Below are 13,645 nucleotides of genomic sequence, written 5' to 3'. Positions count from 1 at the left end.
GTTCATCATAGTGGGCAGCCATTCTCAAGGTTGTATTTGGGCTTGGACCAAAAGTCTCAGTGTGGTATGTGTGCAGCTGGTGGGTTTGTGTGTTTCTCATTCAGATTCAACATCATAGACTCCTCCCAAAAATATGTGCATTGTTGCAGTTTGACTTAGGGAATCTAATTTTCCGTTTTCTGTTTAGTGAGAAAGAGTTTGATTTAGGCCATGAACTTCATGAGGTCAGGGGCCGTGTGTTAGATTTGCTTGTATCTCCAAGAAATAGCTTAGAAGCTGCCACGTGATAGGTACCGAATAAGTTGTTAATTGAATACATGAGTATTGTTGCTTATATATGCTTTACCACCTCCTCGCCCCCCGCATTGTTTTTATTTAGCTGGGAACCAGCTGTCATATGTATTCAAAGCAAAGGATAAAGTGGTAACATCACACATGTACAAACCATGAGGCTACTGTAATAATGCCCTGACACCTTCTTTTCTCAGAAATGAGAGCTTTATCCTTTAGTGAGAGAAGAAAAGCCTTTGTGAAATTCATCTCACGTTCGTTGCGATGCTCTTTGTTTTTCTCCTTGGCAAGATTTGAATACTGGAAGTCTTCTCTGTGCGAGGTACCCTCAGTCCTAAAAGGTTAAATGAGGCACAGGAGAAAGGAAGAAAGCCATGGCAGCTTAAGACCTACGGAAGAATCTGTCCCAAGGGGGAAGGATAAAGAGAAGTGAGAAACGTTCAAGATCTCTGTGCTGTCTAGCCCATCTCACATGGTTTGAGACAGATTTCTGGTCATTGAGGAGTGGCATTTAGCTGGAAAATCCCCTGAGTGGCTCCTCTCTGGGGAACAGCATGGCAGGAGGTAACTGGACAAGGTACCAGACACTAGACGGTTGAAAGAGAAACTCCACCAGAGTGTATGAACCTTAAGCAGGAGTTCCTAGCACTCTGAAGGAGAGCATTGCCATGAATCCTATCAAAACTTTGGGATCCACAGAGGCCTACACACTGGTGAACAGGAGCCCTTCTGAATAGTTTGGCCATACATCCAAGTTTGCCTGGGGCGGTCCCAGCTTATGCTTGTTGTCCTAGAGTTTGGTCTCATTCGGCATTTGATTTGGATTTTTTCATTTTTTGACAAAGTATCATTATTAATATTTGCATTAAAATAAACCAGAGCTTGGTAGAGTTCTACTTTATAGTTCCAGCTTCCTTCATGTTCATGTACGTTGTTATACTGTGCTGTTGAGTTGATTCTGACTCCTAGCAAAATCTGATATGACAAAGTAGAACTGCCCCATAGGGTTTCCTAGGCAGAAATCTTTATAGGAGCAGATTGTGAAGTCTTTTCCCCCACAGAGCCACTGGTGGGTTTGAAATGCTGACCTTTCAGTTAGCAGCTAAGTGCTTAACCACTCCTTTATTTTTATGTATGTTGTTGTTGTTATGTGACATTGAGTTGATTCCAACTCATAGTAACTCAGTGTGACAGAGTAGAACTGCCCCTTAGGGTTTCCTAGGCTGAAATCTTTCTGGGAGCAGATCTCCAGGTTTTTTCTCCCCTAGAGCCACTGGGGGCCACTGGGGGTTCCAACCACCGAACTTTCAGTTAGCAGCCAAGTGCTTAACCACTGTGCCATCAGGACCTCTTATGTTCAAGTACCATTGTGCATAAAACTATATTTTAATACATGATACAGTTGAAAGTGACCAGCTATAATTCATCTCAATGTGGGTTGCTCTCTAATAAATTAAAACACTTGGACAAGAAAAGCTTGGACAACTAACTTCCTCAGATCTCAGGTATGACAGGAGAAGGATTCAACCATTTAACTCATGGCAGCCGCTTAGTATACCAGTCAGTTTTTTGTGGTCTGTGTTGTGTTCTATAAAAAGTTGCCAGGGTACCAGTTGGTGGTGGTCAGTAGTAAATGTGGAAGTTTTTGGTTATGTTCACCTGAGACATTTGGAGTTACCGTATTTTTTTGCAAATAACGTATACCTTTTACATTTGTTTGCCAGCCATGCCCTCCCCCAGTGAGGTATTTTGTTGCTGTAAAAAAAAATTAAAGTAGTGCACTTATAAAAATACCTTGTTGGGGGGAGCATGATTGGCAAATAAACTTAGAAGGTGCATGTTATTTGTGTAAAACTGTAATAGGGTCTGAGAAGTCTTGCTGTAAAGTGTATAGAAAGAAGTCTGAATGCTTTTACTACAGTAGTTTTTTTTTTCCATTTATTATGATATACATTTATAATCATTTAATTATGTTTCACTATGCTTTTTACTTTATAATAAACCCCTTGGCAACAATGAAGTAAAAAATAACAGTATAAGTTTAGTGAAAAATTAGATGTTGAATTTCCATTCCCCAAGAAAGTTGATTTCGAACCTGTCCCTAGCCCAAAATGCAAGTTACACTAACTGCTTCAACATTAACCATTCATCATGGGACCTGTAGTGATATCAGTAATTACGTGAAATCCAGAAGACACAAATATGCCGAAGAAGGATTGGCTCCTATCTCAAAAGTTAGTGATTATTTTAAGAAGACTGTGCCTTATGATGACTACTTAACATGTACAACTGCAGTGTATTTATATATTATTTGATGAAGCATGACTTTTCATTTAGATCAAATGACTCTTCTTTGAAATTAATTTTGCTCATTTTTGTTTCCAGTTTTTCTTATGCATGTATGAAAAATGGAGAGAAGCAGCTATGTGTTGGCTTCATTAGCAGAGGGATAACTTGGCAAACACTTAAATCAGGTCAATTTTATGTAAATGTCATTAAGTGCTTCAAACAGAAAGTCATTTAATATCAATCACTTTTCCTTTATTTAAAAATTTGATTCATAGAATTGAACTAAGCTTTTTAAAGTTCATTTGGTCAAAAATGAAACATCTGGCCTGATTTTGAATGCTGCTGTAAAATCAGTTAAAAAGTGTAATGTTGAATATCAAATTAATTTTTGTAGTGATTATATGAATACAAATTGTATATGGAGAATATCATGGTAAAAACAATGTTATGACTAAAGAAAGAAACCTGCTGACTAGAAATACATTTGAAATTGGTTATGCATAATTTATAATTTTGTTCAAACAAACCTCAATAGTCCAACACTGAAATAATAACCTTAGCCTGGAACATCTTGTAGTGCCAGAAAATGAGGAAGTGCTCAAAAAACAAAATGATCAGGGCATGTCAAAGGGACCCAGGAATCAACAGAAAGTACTCCCAATGTCCAAAGAGGAACAACATGAGAAACAAAATAAAAAATGTAGTGTTGAGTTACAACCCAAAGTATAAGATAAATATCTCTTAGCCCATATTCGTATAAGTTAATAATTAATACATAAATAAATGAAAGAGAGGAGACAGACCTTCCTTACATAACCTCAAATCATTTACATAGATACTCCTTCCTGGATGACATGGAGTTTAATGCCTCTGCCTCTGTACCTGCCCTGAGTATGAGCTAAACTTAGTGACTGGCTTCCAAGGAAGAGAGCATGGAAAGGAGGATAAAGGTAACTTTACAGAAAACTGACAAACACTAAGTTAACCAAATGATCTTGTTGCATTACTAATGATAAGTTATCTTGACAGCATATGCTTCTCGTAGGACATAATGAGAAGGGCACTTCACATTTACGGTATTCTTCCTCTAAACACACAACCTCAGCTTGTTGTAGCTGTTAGGTGCCATCAAGGTAGTTTCAACTCATTAGAGACACTATGTACAATAGAACAAAACGTTGCTCAATCCTATGCCTCGCCATCCTCACTTCTAAGGAACATTCTGGCTGTACTTCTTCCAAGACAGATTTGTTCATTCTTCTGGCAGTCCATGGTATATTCAATATTCTTCACCAACACCATAATTCAAAGGCATCAATTCTTCTTCAGTCTTCTTTATTCATTGTCCAACTTTTGTATGCATATGAGGTGATTGAAAATACCATGGCTTGGGTCACATGCCCCTTAGTTCTCAAGGTGACGTCTTTGCTTTTTAACACTTTAAAGAGGCCTTTTGCAGCAGATTTGCCCAATGCAATACGTCATTTGATTTCTTGACTGCTGCTTCTGTGGGCATTGATTGTGGATCCAAGTAAAATGAAATCTTGGGACAATTTCAATATTTTCTTCGTTTATCATGATGTTGCTTATTGGTCTAGTTGTGAGGATTTTTGTTTTCTTTATGTTGAGGTGTAATTCATCCTGAAGGCTGTGGTCTTTGATCTTCATCATTAAGTGCTTCAAGCCTTCTTTGCTTTCAGCAAGCAAGGTTGTGTCATCTGCATATCTCAAGTTCTTAGTAAGTCTTCCTCCAATCCTCATGCCGCATTCTTCTTCATATAGTCCAGCTTCTTGGAGTATTTGCTCAGCATACAGATTGAATAAGCATAGTGAAAGGATACAATCCTGATGCACACTTTTCCTGATTTTAAGCTATGCATTATCTCCTTTTTCTGTTAGAATGACTGCCTCTTGGTCTATGTACAGGTTCTACGTGAATACAATTAATTGTTCTGGAATTCCCCTTCTTTGCAATGTTCCCCTTAATTTATTATGACCCACACAGTCAAAAGCCTTGCCATATTCAATAAAACACAAGTAAATGTCTTTTTTATATTCTTTGCTTTCAGCCAAAATCCATCTGACATCAGCCATGATATCCATCATTTTACATCCTCTTCTGAAACTCGCTTAAATTTCTGGCAGTTCCCTATTGATGTACTATTGCAACTGCTTTCGAATTGTCTTTGGCAAAATTTTACTTGTGTGTGATATTAACAATATTGTTTGATAATTTCCACATTTGGATGGATTGTCTTTCTTTGGAATGAACATAAAAACGGATCTCTTCCAGTCAGTTTGCCAGGTAGCTATCTTTCAAATTTCTTGGCAAATCAGCGCTTCCAGTGTTGCATCTCTTTGTTGAAACATCTCAATTGGTATTCTGTCAATTCCTGGAGCCTTGTTTTTTGCCAATGTCTTCAGTGCAGCTTGGACTTCTTCCTTCAATACCATCAGTTCTTGATCATAGGCTACCTCCTGAAATGGTTAAACAATGACCAATTCTTTTTGGTACAGTGACTCTGTATATTCCTTTCATCTTCTTTTGAGGCTCCCTGCATTGTTCAATATTTTGCTCATAGAATCCTTCAAAATTGCAACTCAAGCACTGAATTTTTTCTTCAGTTCTTTCAGCTAGGGAAATGCTGAGCATGTTCTTCCTTTTTGGTTTTGTAACTCTAGTTCTTTTCACATTTCATTATAATACCTTACTTGAAGAGGAATGGTGTCCCATGCATTGCAAAAAGAATATTTCAAGATCTATCCTGAAGTACAATGCTGTCAGTGATAGAATAATATTCATATGCCTACAAGGAAGACCAGTTAATATGACTGTCTTAGTCATCTAGTGCTGCTATAACAGAAATACTACAAGTGGATGGCTTTAACGAAGAGAAATTTATTATCTCAGAGTCTAATAGGCTACAAGTCCAAATTCAGGGCGTCAGCTTCAGGGGAAGGCTTTCTTCTCTCTGTCAACTCTGGAGGAAGGTCTTTGTCATCAATCTTCCCCTGGCCTGGGAACATCTTAGTGCAGGAACCTCAGGTCCAAAGGATGCGCTCTGCTCCTGGCACTGCTTTCTTGGTAGTATGAGGTTCCCAACTCTCTGCTAGTTTCCCTTTCCTTTTATCTCTTGAGAGATAAAAGGTGGTACAGGCCACACCCCAGGGAACCTCCCTTTACACTGAATCAGGGATGTGACCTGGTAAGGGTGTTACAATCCCACCCTCATCCTCTTTAAAATAAAATTACAATCACAAAATGGAGAACAACCACAGAATACTGGGAATCATGGCCTAACCAAGTTGATACACACATTTTTGGGGGGACATAATTCAATCCATGACAACAACTATTATTCAAATTTATGCACCAACCATTAATGCCAATGATGAACAAATTGAAGATTTTTACCAACTTCTGTCAGTCTGAAATTGATCAAACATGCATTCAAGATGTATTGATAATAACTGTGATCAGAATGCAAAAGTTCGAAGCAAAGAAGAAGGATCAGTATTTGGAAAATATGGCCTTGGTGATATAAATGACACTGAAGACCGCATGATAGAATTTTGCAAGACTAATGACCTATTCATTGGAAATATCTTCTCTCAAAAACATAAATGGCAGCTACACATGTGGACCTCACCAGATGAAATATAGAGGAATCAAATCGACTACATCTGTGTAAAGAGACAATAGAGAAGCTCGATATCATCAGTCAGAACAATGCCAGGGCCTGACTGTGGAACAGACCACCAATTGCTGATATGCAAGTTCAAGTTGAAGCTGAAGAAAATTAAAACAAATTCACAAGAGTCAAAGTATGACCTTGAGTATATCTCACCTGAATTTAGAGACCATCTTAAGAATAGATTAGATGCATTAAACACTGATGACTGAAGACCAGACAAGTTGTGGGATGGCATCAAGAACATTATATATGAAGAAAGCAAAAAGTTGTTTGAAAGGCAGGAAAGAAAGAAAAGACCGAAATGGAGTTCAGAAGAGACTCTAAAACTTGGTCTTGAACATAGAGCAGCTAAATTGAGAGAAAGAAATGATGAAGTAAAAGAGCTGAACAGAAGATTTCAAAGGGTGGCTCAAGAAGACAAAGTATTATATAATGAACCTTAGTCTACCCATGTGAAAAAGCCAAATTAAGGAACCATCTACAAAATACCTGAAGTGGACTTCTCAAAACTTTCAAGGTCATCAAAAGCAAAGAAAGACTGAAAAATTGTCATACACCAGAGGAGACTAAGGAGATATGATGGCTAAATGCAATGTGACAGTCTAGATGTGATCCTGGAATAAAGAAGGACATTAATGGAAAAATTAGTGAAATCTGAATGAAGTGTGGAGTTAATAGTAATGTTGGTTTCTTAGTTGTGATAAATGTACCATGGTAATGTAAGACATTGGCAATAGGGGAAACTTTGTGCGGGGTATACAGGAGCTCTCTGTACTATCTCTGTAACTTTTCTGTAAATGTAAAACTATTCTAAAATAAAAAGGTTATTAAAAATCATAACTGTAGTGAAAAAATTAGATATATTTTAACATACACAGAACAATTCAACTACGATTTTTTGTGGCAAAGCTGATATTTAATACAGAACAATTAGCACAGCAGAGTACATGTTCACTCTGCTGCTTATTGTAAGTCAGATTTTAGAAATATTGGAATATTCTATTAAAGAATTACTTTGTAGATCAACCTAAGGCTCTTAAAGGGTATTCAATATTTTTTATAAGCAATTTCCCTAAATTTTGTGGGTATTTGACTCAAAATATATTGGAAATCTTTCATTAAAATATTCAATGAGCGAAAAGTCTAATGCATCAGCTTTTGGAGTTTTTACTAAATTTTAGTTGTTGACAACAAAGCTTGCAAACAGGAAGACATTGAAAAGTATCCCTTTAAAATGAAGAACTGAACAAATTATGAAGGGGGAAAGAGAGAGATTGAGATTGTCCCATGTAACAGTTGGATATACTTATGCTAAAAAAAAAAAAATCCTTGTTCATCTAAAATTCAAATTTAACTGGGCTTCCTGTGTTTTTGTTTGGTAAACCTGGTAACTGTCGTAATTGAGAGAGGCCTGGGTTCTAGCCCAACTCGTTTACTTTATTTACTTATCAATTAGCCTGGCTCTGTGCTAGATGCTGGGGTAAAAACATTAAAAGATATGAACTTATCATTGAGGGGCTCCAGTCCCTACTCACTTATTGTGTAGCCTTGGAGAAGTTGCTTAGCTTCTCTGAAATTCATGTCTTCTAACTTCTCTGAAATCCAATCCATCTGTAACATGGGAGTAATTACAATCCTAGGCTGATTTGATACACAAATGGAGCTCTCAGTGTGAAGAACTTTAGAAAACGATAGGTTTTAATCAAAGCCTGTTTTAATTACTAAGCATTTGTGGCAACACTGAAATGAAGGCAGATCTGTGGGCTAAGATCCCTTTAAACCAAAAAAACCAAACCCATTGCCGTCAAGTCGTTTCCAATTCATAGTGACCCTATAGTGTGTCCTAACTGATCCAATGTTCTTGCCAAATTGCCCTGCTCATGGAAGCCAGCCTCCTCCCCCATCCTCCCCTCTGTCCTGTCAAAACCGCTCCTTCTGCCTGAAGGAAGGAAAAGCAGAAGGCTCAGTCCCTGGAAAGAGGCACAAGGGAGTCCAAGCCGACAGCAGTAGCAGCAGTGTAAACGGTCAGACCTACAGAGACAAGCAAACTCCTCCTTTGTGTAAACACAGGTTCTCTGACAGGGAGAATGATGGGAAACAAGTACAATAGCGTGGCTAATGCTGTGACCCACTCTAGGTACCGACACAGGGAGTCCTAGACCTCCTGCTCACTCCACACAGCTCAGGAGGCTGCCAAACTCTTGAGTATCCTAAGGCTCAAATGACCCCATCTAAGTGGTCACATCTAAACTTCAGGTGGGCCTATGGGTAAGCATTGCAGAGGGTCTGGAGTAAATCCGACTCCCCAGTGTCTCTAGGGAGGGAGAGACCCATGCACTCCTCTGATGCCTCTACCTCCTCTATCTCCACCATGAAGCAGATGAAGTCCTAGTTCTACAAGTCAGAGCTTAGAAGCCGGCAACACTCTACACTCAAAGATACCACAGTCTAGTTGGGGAATCCATGCCATAGTGTTGATTCCCACTCATGGTGACCCCATGCATATCAGGGTAGAATTGCTCTCCATAGGGCTTTTAATGGCTGTGATTTTTTGGAAGCAGATGCCCAGGACTTTCTTCCAAGGTTCTTCTGGGTGGATTTGAACCGCCAACCTTTTTGTTAGTAGCCGAACACTTAACTGTTTGCAGCACCCAGGGACTCTGAACCCATGCTATGCTGTCTTATATTGTTTTATGCTTTAATTACTTTTATGTATTAGTGACAAGTGGGTGGTATGACCTTAAATCAATCACCTCCTCACTTAGAAATCTAGTATGATGACTATGACAGAAAGGAGGAAATAAATATTCTTAAGATGATATAAAAGAGGAAAGTGTACAAAAAAAAAAAAAAAAAACCCTTTGCTGTCGAGTCGACTCTGACTCATAGTGACCCTATAGGACAGAGTAGAACTGCCCCATAGGAGCACCTGGTGGATTTGAACTGCCAACCTCTTGGTTAGCAGCCATAGCTCTTAACCACAATGCCACCATGGTTTCCAAAGGGTACTACTTACCTTGATTTTTGTTGTTCTGGGTAGAAAATCTTGATTTAAATAGATTCCCAAAATGAACAAAGCTGGAGAGTTTGTCCTACTGAGAACATTATTAAAGTAGACAAAAGTATTCATTAAGCTTGCACTGCAAACATGGAATGAAAACCACTGACAATGATTTCAGCACAAAATACCCAACAATGTGCCTTCCAGTCACTGGAGATCTGGTAGCCATCCTCCAGCTCCTCCTGAGCCAGGATCTTGTGAAAACCCTGAATCAGAGTAGCCAGGGAAGTTACTGTCACAGCTAAATAGGATTTCCATAGCTCTAGATCCTACTAGAGTGGAATGTCTGTCAGACACACAGCCTCCTGCCCCGATACATGCTCTAGAACATGACTTTCTTCCATGGGACCCTTAACTACTCAGGCCTTGCTGACATGATTGCTCAAAGCTTATTAGAGTGCCAAGATTTTTTTTAATTGACTTCTGATAAGGCTTTCTTTACCTGATTGTCATTGTTGTTAGCTGTGCCAAGTTGGCCCTGACTCAGGTGATTCTGCACAATAAAACAAAATGCTACCCAGTCCTGCGTCATTACCATGACTGGTTGTAGATTGGGCCATTGCGATCCATAGGATTTTCATTGGCTGGTTTTCAGAAGTAGATGGCCAGGCCTTTCTTCATAGTCTGACACTTGCTAAAATGTTCCATCCATTAACCTGGGAATGGCTTTTGTCTGATGCTTGGATTTCCCCATCCCCACAGCCTCAGGTCTCTCCCTCTGTGCTCTCTGCAGTGCTAAGCAGCGGGAGGCAGGTGGGTGATTCACTGTTCCCTTTGCAGCTTCCTTCTATATAAAAAAATTAACTCTGTCTCTTTCAGTGTTATCATGCCAAATGACAGTGTTTGGATAGATGTCCACCAAATTTGGATAGTCTGTTAAAACACAAGTTACAGCAGTATGAAATTTGCTTTGGAAGGTCCTGGAGGGAGATACTGAACAGTCATCCTCAGAGCTGGTTCCAGGGGCTGCAAATCAATAGAGGGATAACGAGGATATGAACCAAGAAAACAGTGTCTTAAAATGTGGTTCCCAAAATAAAGTTCACAGCACAGGTCCTGATTTACCCCTTGGAGCTACTGAGCACTGAGAGGAATGTGTGTGTGAGCGATGTTTAGTGTAGAGTTTGTGCTAGGTACTGTATAAGGTGTGTCCTATGGGTTATATACAACTTATATCTAAGATAGTTATTATGATGATGATACCTGTTTTACAGATGGGAAAGATGGTTTGGAGAAGGTGATAGCTGGAGGATTTTGGAACAAGTTACTTCAGTGGAAAGCTAAAATTTAAAGCCCAGGCAGTCTATTTTATGGTCACATTTTTAAGTTTATACTAAAGAAAGAAAAAGAAGGGTTGCCCCATCCATCAACACCTCTGCAACCCCATTAAATGCTGCCCAGGTTGCAGGGAGAACCAGTCCATGCATCGCACACTGTAGTCTATGTCAGCACTATCCAGACACATACTCACTCTGATCTGTACTGTCTCCCGAGCCAGGAAAAATGGGCAGACCACTACAGGGTGAAGGCTTGATATTTGAATACTATCCTATCAGCTGTGATCTGACCTGTAGGCAAATACATTCCAAATACAAAGCAGAAGCAATTTTAGCAGGGTATAAAGAGGAACTTTCCTCCCTGGAGGTTTGAATGACATCAGAATGGATAAGCAAGGGAAATCATATCATCTACTTTCCAGGGGTATGTTAAAAATAGCACCAATCTCTTTCTTTTGGAATGGTGGTAACAGTATATCTGGGCCATGTCTGTACGTGATGCCAGACCAGCTATTGAAATTCATCAGTCCAGGAGGTAAATGCCATTTACATCAATACTGCACAAAGGCAAAGCAATTTGATAATGGTGAGCTTGACTGGTAAATCTTGACAGCAGGTACTTTAAGCCCTATTCTGAACTGTAGGGCTCTAGCTGTTCAGCTTATTTTTCTAGAGTGACCATACCAAATATCATATCACTAAATTCCTGTCCCACATTGTCCAAGTAGTGGAAAGAACTAGGTGCCAGGGTACTTATTCATTCATTCATTAAATACCTACTATTTTCCAGACACTGATGCTGGGCACAGAAGCCACAAGATAAATAAGACATGTTCCTTGTCCTTGAGAAGCTTGCAGTCTGGTGGTCTGGGTTCTAGTCTCAGCTGTAATCTTAATAGCTGCATGCTCTGTAGCAAATCACTTAATCTTTTTCTGGATCTGAAGCCTCACTTGTAACATGAGGAGATTGGACCAGGCCCCTTTGCTAGGGGTAGGCACCAACTTACTACTGATGCCACCAACAAATATTTGCCAATATCTTGTGTGTGCCAGGCACTGTGCTCTGCAGAGATAACAATGACAAGGACAACATCCCTTTGTTAAAGAAGTTTATAGTCCTGGGGCAGGGGGTGGGGGATGAGAACATTGAGACTGGAGAGTAAACCACCACGAGATGTTATGTTACAGGAGTAAGCATGAGGCACAGGGCATAGGCTTCTTGGAAGAAATCTAGGTTGGATCCTAGTGATTAAGTAGGAGTTAGTCCACAGATTAAGGGAATAGGGGAAGAAATTCCAGGCAAAGGGAATATTTTGAGCAAAGATCAGGAGGCAAGGGAGAGAATATTTGTTTTAGAGAATTATAAGCAGACTAATATGGTGAGAAAGAGAGAGAGAGAAAGAGAAAGAAAGGAGGAGGAGAAAGAAGAAGAAAAAGAGAATATGGGAACGTGGAAAGGGTTGAGAAGCAAAACAGAAAGGAAAAGCAGGAACCAGATTATGGAAGACTTTATCCCCCATGCTCAGGAGTTTGCACTTGAATCCCCCATGCTTAGGGCTTTAGTGCAATCAGAAGTCACTGAGGAATGATGAGGCTGGAAGTGAGTAGAGTATAGTAACTGGAACACATATTGGAGGGGAGTCAGAAAGACAGTCCAGATGTTGACGGATTTGAGAGTTAATGGAAAGGACTTCCTTCCTTCTTTCCTTTCTTTCTTTGGGTGTTGAGGAAGCCGTGGATGCTTCACAGGCAGGAAGGAATGTTGACTAGGTACTCCAGGGTTATGGATCCAGCAGAGGTGGCTTTGTGACTGTATAAGGAGCTAGTGACATCCATTCCTGCTGAAATTCCTTGCTGTCAAGATCAGGCTCTGGCCCATAAGAAGGAAAAGACTGTTTGGTGGTGACTCATCATGGGTGGCACGGATGATACCGGATCCTAAGAATCTAAACTATGTGGTTTGACTGAGCACCCTTGATTAGTAAACTATTTCTCTTCTTTCCTTGTGCAACTTTGATCCACAAGAGGGTGCCTGTTTTGATCATATTCACCTTCAACCTCTGTAAAATAGATGCCTAGGGGCCCTAGGAGTACCCTGCAGCCCCGTGACTGTAAGCATAAAGTCCTGAGCTGAACAGACACTCAAGGTATTCTCAATCTAAAGCAAATAGCACCAAAGGCAAGCTGAACGCCAGAGGCTTTACTTGAATAAATAAAAGTATGTCGTTATATAATGTTCCCCATATGATTAAGAAAATTTAGTATCTGAATAATTAAAGGACAAGTACAGGAGGTGAATATCAGCAGGGTTGAGATCCAGCATGAAGAGATGGTGAAGAGTGAAGGACTCCAGGGCCAGACTCCCTGGGTTGGGATCTTGGTCCCACCATTAATGAGCTGTACAACCCAGGGCAAGTCCTGTCACCTCTCTGTGCCTCAATTTCCTCATTTGTAAAGTGGGAGTAATAATCATACCAGGCTTGTTGAGTCATAGTTAGAATTAAATGAGTTAATACTTCAAAACAACTCCGGCACATAACAAGTATTATAGAAGTGCTTGTCAAATAAAAATGAAGAAAATCACCCTTCCCTTACTTCCCAACCAAATAAGTTGTGCAGGGATTCCTGAAAGTGAGATGGAGGGGTGCGATGGCATCTTTTCATTTCTGGGGAAAGGAGCTCTGAAGACAGAGGAGAGCCAGTTGTGTTTGTGGGTAAATACTAGTGGTAATGCAACAGGTGGGGTTTGGTGAGGTCTCTATTATGTTTTGGTAATAAAGAACCTGAATGAAGAATTAGAAGATGAAGAGACTTCCTTTCAACCCTTAGATCTCTGGCTGATATTAAACCTATTAGATTAGCAGACAGGGAATGAAATTTCTAAAACTCCGCTTGAGGGGCCCTGGTGGTGCAGTGGTTAAGAGCTTGGCTGCTAACCAAAAGGTTGGCTGTTCAAATTCACCAGCTGTTCCTTGGAGACCCTATGGTGAAGTTCTACTCTGTTCTATAGGGGCGCTATGAGTTGGAATTGA

At 39.9% G+C, this 13,645-nt stretch overlaps 1 long non-coding RNA gene across 2 annotated transcripts in view; it reads left to right on the top strand.

The window, feature by feature from the left end:
• Window positions 1–13,645, top strand: part of LOC126078079 (uncharacterized) — a 470,413-nt gene that overhangs the window by 409,837 nt on the left and 46,931 nt on the right. The gene's annotated exons all lie outside the window — the stretch shown is intronic.

The sequence above is a fragment of the Elephas maximus genome, chromosome 6 (assembly GCF_024166365.1).
Source record: "Elephas maximus indicus isolate mEleMax1 chromosome 6, mEleMax1 primary haplotype, whole genome shotgun sequence".
Lineage (NCBI taxonomy): Eukaryota > Metazoa > Chordata > Mammalia > Proboscidea > Elephantidae > Elephas > Elephas maximus.
Note: the sequence above shows the minus strand (reverse complement) of the source record. Positions and strands in the feature narration are given on the sequence as shown.